General features: G+C 40.0%; 1 protein-coding gene across 1 annotated transcript in view; it reads right to left on the reverse strand.

The window, feature by feature from the left end:
- LOC108698434 (X-linked interleukin-1 receptor accessory protein-like 2) overlaps positions 1 to 13185 on the reverse strand; it is a 445435-nt gene that overhangs the window by 217883 nt on the left and 214367 nt on the right. The gene's annotated exons all lie outside the window — the stretch shown is intronic.

Raw genomic sequence — 13185 nt, forward strand, 5'->3', positions numbered from 1 at the left:
ACTGCAATGCTAGTGGGTTGTACAACTATATACTTTTTTTTCTCTGGAGGTTCTGATGCAAACTAGAGCTTGCTTTCTCTGAACCCTTCCACTTTGGTTCTCTCATATTTAGCCTTATTTAGCCTGGCATGTCCTGATGGATGTTTTTTTTTTTTTCAACCCAACTTAACTATATTGTGCCATTTATAATCAATCAAGCAACAATAACTATGGTAAATACAAAATAAGTTGGGGGTGTAATATTATTTTAAAAAGAAATCTTTACATTTGGATCTGAAAATAAATGCATGTAATGTATAATTTTATTGATATAAAGCATAAATATTTTTTGTCATTGCATGGAGAAGTGTTATTAACTCGTTCAACATCTTTTGCTCTTACTGATTTTCACACTCAGCTATTCAGGCATGCATTCTTTATAATCTTTATAACAGAAGTATTCAGACCTTTATGGCAGCCATTTTTAAGTCGCTGCGAAGGCAATGCTCATACCACTAAAAAAGTCCACAAAGGCTAATATTGAATTAGTAGACAGGTGCTTCTGCAAGTGTTAGTCAAGTGATAGTTGTCTGAAAAGACATGTAAAGCTGATGTTGTTGTTGGATAAAGGCTGTTTTTGATAACCTAGTTTAAGTAGCCTAAAATGACAGGATAAATTACAGGGTGACTGAGATGCTTTATCCCACTCCCAACTGCAAGATATCTCTCTGGCTTCTGCCTATCTATGGAACTCTCAACATCAGACTCTCCCCTTCCCTCCAGTGGCGGAATTAATGGGGGTGGGTGCGACTGCACCAAGGTCCGCACCCCCTCGAGGCCTGATGGCAGTTCACACGTGACTGAATCCGCTGCGAAAATCGATTTTGCACAGCCTGCACCTGGGCCCCGCGGGTGGTAGTTACGTTACTGCTTCCTTCTGAAATTTTAAATGTTGCCTAAAAACCCACCTGTTTAGAGAAGCATATTTGAAGCATCTTGACTAATCAGACATCAATTTATCATAATCCACCAACTGTTTTCATCTTCATTATGTTTTAAGTGTACCCGGTGAGTAGGGCTCTCAGATCATATTTTTTTACACTGTAACCCTTGTTTGTTAAATTATGGTAAGATGCTGCATAACTTGCTGGCACTACTTAAATAAATGATAATGTCATATAAAAAGCAAGTTAAAGTTTTCCCCCCCAAGGATTAGGTTAAAAAATGTAAATGCATTCATATCAACTAGAGTAGCACATACAGTATAAGATGTACTCTATCATGGCTTCATAAAATATTCTGCATTTATAAGAGTGTTTGTGGCTACTAGGAACCATTAGTATAATTTACTGTGTTATAATTCAATGCTTGATCATTAAACTGGTACATCATTTTTTTAAATGTTAATAATGTATTGTGCATAAAGTTTCCTGCAGTAATGGCATGCACCTTCTGGTCATTTGCTTGAATTACAGTGCTTGCGATTGCAAAGGTAAATATTAGATGACAAAGGAAATAACAATCATATAGGCCTGGTCCAATTAACTAAAGAAAAATCTGTCAACTTAGAAGCAAAATACGTTTAAATACAGTTTATATAGAGGAGGTCAGTTACCTCTGTTTGAATGTAGACTTTAAGCATGACAGTTCAATCCTACAAGTCATAACAATTCCTTGTACGGTGGGAATACAAGTAGTCATGATAATAAGAAACTGACTTGATGGGCCAGTGCTCCTTAGATTCTAAATGACCACATTCCTGGGAAATGTATCTACTTTGTCAAAAACACTTCTTGAGACAAATACACTCAACATGAAATGTTACTTTCCTTTCTGTGACCTTGAGTGGAGCAAGTTGATTTATAATTCATATGTCCTTTAGGCTACAGGAAGGCAGAGATCCTTGATAAAGAGACATTGAATCCTGATCTCATCCATCAACCTTTAATGACCTTGTAGGCATAAAAAGGTTCATCCAGATATCAAATAATATTAAACTGCATTGTTTAATACAGCTGAACTGTACGAACCTAAGTGAATCAATAGCCTGACCAAATGCTACACAATTTACATGGAAGATTCAATTATTGACTACATGCAAACTATACTAAACAGTCCTTCCAAGGAAATCTAATATGGAGAAAATAATATTTTTTCAATGTATCTGTAAGCCAAACACGGATAACTAGAATAAGGACAGGTGATTTACCCTCAATAGTATTAGCCAAACAGTGTATATGTTATTTGAGAGGAGACAATGTAAATGTATTTTTTAAAAATGTTTAGAAATATTTGAGAGGAGACAATGTAAATGTATTTTTTAAAAATGTGAAAAAATTAACATTTCTGTCCCCTAAACATGACTTTGAATAAAGTGGAATCATAACTGCTCCTTTACATCAACTCTGCACAACATTTTTTTAGATTTTTCAAGTGAACTATAAACCTCCTATCCTGTTTTATACACTATGGGGTAAATTTATCAAAGCGTGCAGTTCCGCCACTAGAGTGAAATTCCGCAGCTCTAAATTCATTTCGAAAGGCGTATTTATCAATGGGTGAAAGTGAAAGTTCACCCTTTGATAAATACGCCTATAAAAATCCCATAGAAATGAATGGAGAGTGGCGGAATTTAACTATAGTGACGGAACTTCACTCTTTGATAAATATACCCCCATGTCTTTTGTGTAATAACATCCACAGACAATGTAAGCATGAACAAAATATGACTGAATCATCAACCATCAATCATCAACACAACTAGTCTTAACTGGTCTATCAAACAATGTAGTCTTTAAATAAAGAGTTCCAAATCAGATTGCACTGCAGATATATATTGCGTCATCAACAATAGAATCAGTTCACAACAAACACAGCCTGAAATGTAAGTTTTTATTAATGAGTATATTAAAATCAGACCCTTTCTTTTAAAAAAAAACATCTGAGTGGTTGATGAGCATCAGGTGTCCCCTGCGCTTATTATAGTAGGGCCTATATACAGTACAGGAATACTAGAAAAAGTTCTGTACTGAGCATGTTCTCAGGGTTGGACTGGGGTGTGCTGAGTCCACTGGAGCGGTTACCCGGCGACCCCCTTAGTCCCTCAGGGGACCCTGGCCTCCCACTCAGACACCCACTGCCAGTGCCTCCCCCAATCTCTGTGTCCTGCCAGCCCAGTCTGACCCTGCATATGCTCACCCAAGCTTGACAGGAGATGGTCAGAGAACATTACATTGGACTGGTGCATTTTTGAAGAAGAGGAGAAGTGCCAGCACAGGATAAAAGGTAAGCAACTAGAATCACTGGGGGGGGGCATCAAACAACCTGAAACCCCTCGATGATTCTACTTTTCCTTCTTCTTTGTATCTTGTAATGTTCAACAGGTTTAACCTGACATTAACTATTGTAGAGGAGAAGAGAAATCCTTTCCCTGCTTTTCTGTCTGTGACATCATTCAGCCCAGTAACAGGCTGGAGAGCGACCTGATTGGCTGGACACCACAGTGCATCCTGGGAGGAGAGGGTGTGCCAGACTGTGAAGATGTGTGTGTAGGCCCTGCTGGATCTGTGTGTGTAGGCCGTGTGATTGAGTCTAACACGTGCTGTGGAGAAAGGATCAAAAGGGAGAAAAGTCCTGCAAGAGCTGCTGGATCTGTGAGGTCTGCAGGAGTGCAGAAAGAGGCTGTCTGACCCTGTCACGCTGCTAAAGCTTCAGAGGAGGAAAGTGCCATTGGTGAGAGTGATTCTGGAGAAGAATTACTTGTGATTCCAGTGTGATCTGCCTCTGAGAGAAATCGCTGAGTAAATCCCTTGAAGAGAGGATTTGCCACAGTACTGAGCCTAACAGGAAGACAGGCCTTGTGTAATTTTGCCTGCTACGTGGGAAGCTGCTATTTTCCAAGGGAAAAGGTACTCTGGGGAAAGGTAGCGCTACCGGGGGAATAAGAGCTCTGGGGAAAGGGACATTGCATTTTGAACTGTGTGCTTTTTAAAGGAACAGTAACACCAAAAAATGTAAGTGTTTTAAAGTAATGAAAATATCATGTACTGTTGCCCTGCACTGGTAAAACTGTTCTGTTTGCTTCAGAAACACTACTATAGTTCATATAAACAAGCTGCTGAGTAGCAATGGCGGAAATTGAAAAACGGCTATATGGCACAGGATAAATAATGGATAACAGATAACACCATTAGACAGACAGAGCTTATCTGTTATCTGCAGTGTAACCTGAGCCTTTTCTCCTTTGAATGGCTGCCCCCATTGCTACACAGCAGCTTATTTATATAAACAATAGTAGTTTTTCTTAAGCAAACACACCAGTTTTACCAGTGCAGGGCAACACTGCATTATATTTTCATTACTTTAAAACACTTTTATTTTTTGATGTTACTGTTCCTTTAACCCTTCCAGACAAGTGGGACTGTGATACTATACGAACTGTGTTTGAACAGATAGTTAAAACCTAATAGGGATTTAGGTAGTGTCCCTTATATTCCCATACAGGCGTGACTTTTGTATTAGTTACTACTTTACAGTTTGTATAAAGTTAAATATTGTTATCTGCAAAGTGTGTGTGTTTATTATTTCCTAGGGGATTCCTCTGAGGTAAGTTCCTCAGTGCTCCCTAGGTGGAGGCACTGCGCTGTGATTTCCCAGTTCCCAGTACTTTTCGACTTGCAAAAGGGACTCAGGGCCCCTGAATTGCCAAGGAAGCTATTATTTAAAGGGACAGTAACCAAATTAGCGTTACATTTTGGAGGCACTGCTGAGATGTCGACTGGGAAGCTGGGGATGTTTGATGAAAATATGTCTGCCTTTGAAACTCCACAAAGTGTTCGCCAATGGTGTACTGCATTGGGACTTAACCCCCGAAAAGTTGCCGCTGTTGGGCCCATGGTGCCCAGAGTGAAGGAAGAATTTATTTATCAAGTTCTGGATAGGGAACAGATTTTTTACCGCCCAAGGGTGGCTGCGTCACGGCGGGATTCTGCCGGGGTCCTGTTGAATGTTCTTATAGACAGCCCCAGAGAGATAGATCGTGACCGTGTTCCCCCTGATATTGATGCTGAAAGTGAAGGGCCCTGGAAGATTGTTCTGCCTGATATGTCTGATGACGCAGATGAGTTAACTTCCCAGGGTGATGCCCTTACTACCCAGTATGCAGTGAAGGCACCAGAGAGTGTGCAGCTGAACAAGACATTGTTTGATTCGCCAGCTGAAAAGAGTCACATAAAGAGATGTCCATCCTGTGAGAGCGTGGTCTCCAAGGGGAGTCGCCATAGTTCTGGTGGCCGGCTGGATACCCCAGAGATTGTGAGCGCGCTGGGACAACTTACTGACCAACTGACACAGCTAGCCTGGAATGGTAATTTTAAGAGATTTAAAGTGTTTTCAGGTACCAATCCTGTACCCTCAGGTGAAGAGTCCTTTGAGAGTTGGAGAGACTCCACTGTTGTGTCCGTGAGAGATTGGACTGGGCCCGAAACTACTATGAGAAGGAAGATCCTTGAGAGTCTTCGCAGCCCTGCCATGGATGTTGTTAAGTCCTATATGGTTGGTCACCCCGATGCTACTTCGGGTGATCTGATTGAAGTCCTGGAGGTGACGTTTGGCCCTGTAGAGAGTGCTACAGAGATGCTCTATCGCTTCCACTCTACCGTCCAGAAAGAGAAGGAAGATTTGTCTGCTTATCTTGTGCGGCTAGAACAAGGCCTGAGATTGCTAGTGAGCCGCGGAGCAATTACAGACGATGAAATGGATTCTATGAGAATTCGCCAATTGAAAAGAGGGACCCTGAATAGTGACCCTGTTGCCATGACAATTAGAGCACACTACCAGGATAAGCTACCCCCTGGGTATGTTGCTCTGATGGAGAGAGTTCGGCGAGAGGAGGCTGATGCCTATGTGAGGGTCAAACGGAGTTCCACTGCAGGGCATACAGAGAAATCCCCTGCTGAAGCAAAACTGGCAGAAGAGAACAAGAAACTTCGCAAAGAGTTGGAGGACTTAAAAGCTCAATTGTCTGAGAGAGCCAAACCCCCAGCTGAAACTAAGAGAGTTCCTACGTGTTACCGGTGTGGAAAGCTTGGCCACATCCAGTCAAACTGCCCAGTTCCTGATGAAGGTGAAACCCAATCTGCACTGTGTAAAGTACGCCGTAGGCGTAGAAGATTCCATGGAAGATGTTACAAGTGCCAAGTGATGGGTCATCAGGCCCGAAGTTGTAAGACTTACAAAATTTCCACCATACAGAAGTCTTATTATGAGCCTTCTGTCTGTGAGAGTGACTCCCCTGAAGAGGATAGGGTGTTGAGTCGAGAGAAGACTACTGTGGAGAACCCTATTGGCATGAAGGTGGCCCCTGAAACCTTTGATACCCCCGATAGATCTAAAGTACCGGGTCTGGGTAAGCGCAGGTCTCCAGGTAAGGCCAATGTTAGGGTCCCAGGTAACAATAGTGATAAAGACATTTTTGACTGTTTTGCTGTCCAGGCATGCCAGGGCATACGGCAAGCGAGGACGTTGCCGATTTGTCCAAGGGGAGAATGTAGGGGAGAAGAGAAATCCTTTCCCTGCTTTTCTGTCTGTGACATCATTCAGCCCAGTAACAGGCTGGAGAGCGACCTGATTGGCTGGACACCGCAGTGCATCCTGGGAGGAGAGGGTGTGCCAGACTGTGAAGATGTGTGTGTAGGCCCTGCTGGATCTGTGTGTGTAGGCCGTGTGATTGAGTCTAACACGTGCTGTGGAGAAAGGATCAAAAGGGAGAAAAGTCCTGCAAGAGCTGCTGGATCTGTGAGGTCTGCAGGAGTGCAGAAAGAGGCTGTCTGACCCTGTCACGCTGCTAAAGCTTCAGAGGAGGAAAGTGCCATTGGTGAGAGTGATTCTGGAGAAGAATTACTTGTGATTCCAGTGTGATCTGCCTCTGAGAGAAATCGCTGAGTAAATCCCTTGAAGAGAGGATTTGCCACAGTACTGAGCCTAACAGGAAGACAGGCCTTGTGTAATTTTGCCTGCTACGTGGGAAGCTGCTATTTTCCAAGGGAAAAGGTACTCTGGGGAAAGGTAGCGCTACCGGGGGAATAAGAGCTCTGGGGAAAGGGACATTGCATTTTGAACTGTGTGCTTTTTAACCCTTCCAGACAAGTGGGACTGTGATACTATACGAACTGTGTTTGAACAGATAGTTAAAACCTAATAGGGATTTAGGTAGTGTCCCTTATATTCCCATACAGGCGTGACTTTTGTATTAGTTACTACTTTACAGTTTGTATAAAGTTAAATATTGTTATCTGCAAAGTGTGTGTGTTTATTATTTCCTAGGGGATTCCTCTGAGGTAAGTTCCTCAGTGCTCCCTAGGTGGAGGCACTGCGCTGTGATTTCCCAGTTCCCAGTACTTTTCGACTTGCAAAAGGGACTCAGGGCCCCTGAATTGCCAAGGAAGCTATTATTTAAAGGGACAGTAACCAAATTAGCGTTACACTATTATATTACAAAACTTGCAAACTAGATCCAAATCAGTACTCCAAATTAGGGATGCACCGAATTCAGGATTTGGTTCGGGATTCGGCCACGAGTCGACCTTTTACAGCAGGATTCAGATTCGGCTGCCCGGCCAAACGGAATCCGATTCCTAATTTGCATATGCAAATTAGGGACAGGGAGGGAAATCAGTAAGTAAAAATGTTTTCACCTTCCCACCCTTAATTTGCATATGTAAATTAGGATTTGATTAGTTATTTGGCCAAATCATTCCAGAAGGATTCGGAGGTCCAGTTGAATCCAAAATAGTGGATTTTGTGCATCCCTATTCCAAATTATCATAATAAAATTAGTGAAGCGCCTGATAATTAGATACAAGAGATGCAGCCACACAGAAGATGAATGGTATATACGGAACATTAAAAATGTATTTCCGTAGAGACTGACAGCAGACCACAACCAGTTCCATCAGAGTTATCAATTTAACTTGCATGATGGCTTTCTTCATTTAAATAGGCCAGTATAGTGCAGTCTCTGAGTAGGCAAGTTCTTACACTAGCGCTGTAACAGCAGATTGTGATGGGTAAGAATTGTTCCTTGTGTGCCAGGTCCAACTTCTGGTAAGTGTGTCAAGAGAGGCAGCTAGGCAAGGATAGCAGTAAGGATAGAATTATATCTCATGCAGCATTATGATGCCATATAAATATTTATAATTGATGTCACTCAATTCCTACACTTGAACCCATATATACATATGTATATACATATAAACACAATACAAACTGTTGCACACAATTATAGAAAGCAATACTGTGGGAAATCCTGTCATTTCTAATAATTTGAAGATGTAACTTGGAGAATATTGTTTAACTTTTAACCTCCTGATAAGATTTTGATTGCCCCTTAATGTTATTCCCTCAGGCTGTGCCTTAGAAAGCAGGTCTCTCCTACATGACTTTGCACTTAAGTAACAGGACTGATTCTGCTGAAGGTACACAGTTCACGTCAGGGAACCACATTATGTCTCCTGACAGAAAACAAACACATTTAGCCTTTTTTGTCTCTAAATTTGCCATTACCTGTGTTGTTGCAAGTATTACCCATATTTTGCTATTTCTGCTTCTCAAATTCACAGTAGGGAATATGTTTAAGGTTAAAATAATAACATATTACATATTGATATCACATAAAGTCAATTCTCTTTTTCCTATAGAAATATAAGCCTGACTGAATTTATGCTTTTCAGGAACCAGAACTGTGTGCAGCACACTGCTAAGGATATTCCCAGAATGTTATTACTCACTATGCTCAGGCTGACAGCAGTGTACCAAGAAAACATGGCTGGTTTACTAAAGTACATTTCTTCAGTGCTCCAGGGGTTAAGTCACCTCACCTGTGACATCACATGATAAATTGAAAGCCATCCCATGATACCCTGCTTTGTCTTTTCATTTACTTTAATAAACGGGGTTATCCTGCTTAGTTAACTGTGCACTAGGTAATGTCTCGGCACTCTTTCAGAATGTAACGCTCTACAAATACAGTGCGGATCAGTTATTAACACTGGCCAAATTTGCCCATAGGCAGTAACCCATGGCAACCAAATTGCTGCATTCATTGTTCTTCTTACAGTTGGTTTTAAAAAGCTAATCACTGATTGTTTGCTATAGGTAACTGCCCATGGGCAAATTTGCCCAGTGTCTATAAATGAGCCCACCAGATTATAATGCATAATACATTTCCCTTGTTAATAGTGTAACAAAAAAACATTTGCTAACTATAAATCTTTACTATTTAGAGCTGATTTAGAAATTAAAATGTAACCGTGTTTGCAGCTTAATAAACCAAGTAGAAAAGGTTAAAGTGGACATGTCACCGAGACATAAAAAGATGTATAATAAAAGTCCTTTTTAAATTAAACATGAAATCCATGTTCTCTTTTTTATTAAAGCATTCATAGTTGTAAACTCATTTAAAAATCTCAGCTGTCAATTAAATATTACCCCTCCTCTATGACGAAGGGCAGGCAATTACTTTCACTTTCCATTCAGCACTTATAGATGTCACTGCTCTCCACACATTCCCCTGTCTCTTCACCTTTTCATTGTGAAATCAGGGCATGGGAATGGACATAGGGTCCCCCATTCTGGTGCACAAATTTGAGATGATGCAATGCTTGTCTTAATAACAGTGTCCACTGCCTGCTTGCTGTAATTTTGAATTTCCAGGCTGAAAGAAATAAGTTTCAAATAATTTATATAATGAAATTAAAGTTTATTTTGCTTGACTTACATGGTAAAATTGGATTTGGAATTATTTTTAGGGTGACATGTCCCCTTTAAGTGCATAAAGCAGGCAGAATTCTTATTTGAGAATTGTCTTGAATCAAATTTGGCTTCTGAACCTGCACGATTTAGGCACATTTTTATTGTGCAATGTATTCAAACCACTGCTTAGTTGCTATAATAAATAGAGCCCTAGCAACCACATATCTAAATACATTTTTTCTATAACATAAACAACAGATGGAACAAAGGGGTTTTCACATGAGTTTACCTAAATTGATTTATTTTCATATTCACTGACCACAAAATTTGTGCAAGAGACTTGCTGGAACAAAAGGTTAGAATTTACAGGTGCTGTATTGATTCGGCTTCTCATTCTGAGATGGGCCAGCGGTTTAACATCTATAAAGTTGTGCAGAAATTCTGTGATATCAGCTGACTGGCTTCCTCCTGGGACCTTCCATATTGTCACCGAAGCTATTCATGCACCACATCTGCATCTGGAGCCCAACCATAAGAGAGGGGAAAATATGTTTGCAATATAAAACTAATCATATTTGGGTCCCGCAGGCTAAATAAACCTGTCCCTTCTTTATAAAAAATGTAAGCATTTAAGGCTTTATGTAATAATAGATTTTCACAGAAATTTCTCTGGCTATTTGGCATTGGAAAAGTAATCATGCTTTGAGTAATAAAACTGAAAGAAAAACCATGTGCTCAAGTTGGAAATGTATGCTTGGCATGCAATTAATATTTTAAAAAGAGAAGGCTTTAATTTGGACATTAATATGGCACAGAAGCAAAGCAAGTGAGGGATCAATGATTTGAATTGGGCTGTAAGAATATACCTGTGGCAGTGTGAACGTGGAAGGATTTTTGCTCAAGCAGAACATTGCTACACACTGCTATAAATGTGTATATATTAACTCGGCAAGTTAGTCATTAGTATTTTATCTTACGTCACGTAACATCACACTTTACTTTTCTTTTACGTATTACGTAAGGCTACACATGTATTGTTGTTGTTTCTTTTTATATTTAGGCCCTCTTCTATTCATAGTACAGTCTCTTTTTCAAATCAATGCATGGTTGTTAGGTTATTTGGACTCTAGAAACCGGACTGTTGAAATGTTGCCGCCCAATACATTTTGGCGGATTTTTGCTGTTACAAAAATTTTCGCCGAAACAGGTCCGATTCGCCCATCGCTAATTTTGACATTTGTAGCAATGTGACATTGACATTATCCCATAATGTACCTTGTATTCTTGTGTGATAGCCCATATTTTAATCATCGATAACCTGTTTTGCTTTTAATTTCAGAGTTGACTTGCCAAAATATATTTCTGTTATTTCATTAGCTTCTACATAAAATAAGAGAGAGGCATATAAATATTGCTTTCTGATGGCGACTCCATGTATTTCTAAGGTTCCACAAGTACAATTACAATGAAGGAAGTTGACGATATTTGAACATGCTTTCAGACCCTTTACACATTCAGATCCTGCACATAGGCTATTGTTATACTTCAGGTTCTAAAGAAGCAATACACAAAGTAATGCATGGAACTTAGTCCAGAATTTAAAGTGGACCTGTCACCAAGAAGTATAAAGTTGTATAATAACAGTCCTTTACAAATTAATCATGAAACCCAAATTATCTTTTTCATTAAAACATCCATACCTGTTATAAATATACTTAAAGATTTCAGCTCTCAATCATATATTGCCTGTCCCTCCTCTATGCTTTAGGCATAGAGGCGAGGCAGGCAATTACTTTCACTTTCCATTTTGCATTTCCTACATGTCACTGCCCTGCTCACAATCCATAATTGTGTTGTTAGTAGGCATGGGCATCTAGTCTCACATTCTGGAACATCAACAAGGTTTTAAAGGTGTTACAAAACTTATCTCGATAACAGTTTCGACAAAATGGCTGCCGCCTGCTTGCTGTGGTTGTGAATTCCAAGGCAGGTGGCAACAAAGATTTAAATAATTTATATAATGTAAGAAAAGTTTATTTTGCTTAACAAACACAATAGATAATAGTTTGGCATTATTTCTTAGGATGACAAGTCCCCTTTAAACAACTGCTTCGCAGGATTTTGCCTTTGTATACCACACTAGAAATTATTATGATTGTAATATATATGGAATTTTTTATGAATTTGACCAGTAGACCACTGCTTATGCGTTACATGTGTTAACCAGAAAAGTGCTGTTATATAGAGACAATCTTCACTGATAGACAGTTGCACTAACCCCTAATATCAATACCTAGTAGCTGTAGACGGAGCAAAGAATTGAAGTCCTATCAATCAGAAAGCAGTTTCTTTAGCTGCTGTGGCAAACCAAAGTCCCAGAGAGACAAGCAAGCTGTCATGATGTAATTAAAGAGAACCAGAGTACTCTAAAGACTTTCAGGGTTTTATACACATCTGTTAATGTTAAAGGATGATCTTTCATTAAAACACTGCCATTTTTTAAGAATAATTAGTCCTTAAGAGGATAGCAGTGGGGAAATGAAATGACAAATAACAATTTTGGCGTATAAGTTTGATCTCTTCCCTCCCAACTGTTCTGTTTAAACATTTATGTATTTCATTAATCCCCTTTCCTTAAATTCATCTGTTACATTTTTCAGTCATTACTATCCCATAATGAGGTATAGTGGTAAAATTTGCAAGGTTTGCATCAGGTCTGGTAGCCAGGCCCGGATTTGTGGAAAGGCCACCTAGGCCCGGGCCTAGGGCGGCAGGATTTTAGGGGGGCGGCATGCTGCCCAACCACACCCACATTGGTTCAAAAACACTAGGGATGCACTGGAGATACAATAATTTTTTAAATTTCATGTGCGCCAATCCCCATTGCTCCTGTCCCCCTGGAGGGGACAGGGGCGACGAACGGCAGTGGGCCTAGGGGCGCCCACTATGTAAATCGGGCCCTGCTGGTAGCCCATATCTTTCTGACTTTTCTTAAACTTTGAAACAGATGACTAGTAAGTGCTATCTGCATAATTGGTTACTACGCCTTGTTCAAACATGGTGACTTTTATTACATTGCTCCTGCTCTGTTTTTGCATCAAAGAAAACTCCTTTCATTTTCCTTATTAGAAACCATCAAAAACAACACAGATACTGGTCCTAAATGCTGGAGGTGTAAGTTAAGTTCCATAACCCATATTTGAAAGGGACAAGGCTAAAACCCAAACTGGAACCAGACTGCAAAACTATAGATTCAAGGCAAGTGTAATACAAACAGCAACAAAACATACTGTATATGTGATGTCCATCTCAGAGAGACACATATCATATATCCAACTCCCTATTTAAATACTCTAGATGGAAAATACGATCTTTATCCACAAAAGCTGGATTTTTTTCCCAATAAATTACTTTTGACATTTGTTTGGAATGCTGCTAATTTAACCAGATGTTTAC

The sequence above is a fragment of the Xenopus laevis genome, chromosome 8L (assembly GCF_017654675.1).
Source record: "Xenopus laevis strain J_2021 chromosome 8L, Xenopus_laevis_v10.1, whole genome shotgun sequence".
Lineage (NCBI taxonomy): Eukaryota > Metazoa > Chordata > Amphibia > Anura > Pipidae > Xenopus > Xenopus laevis.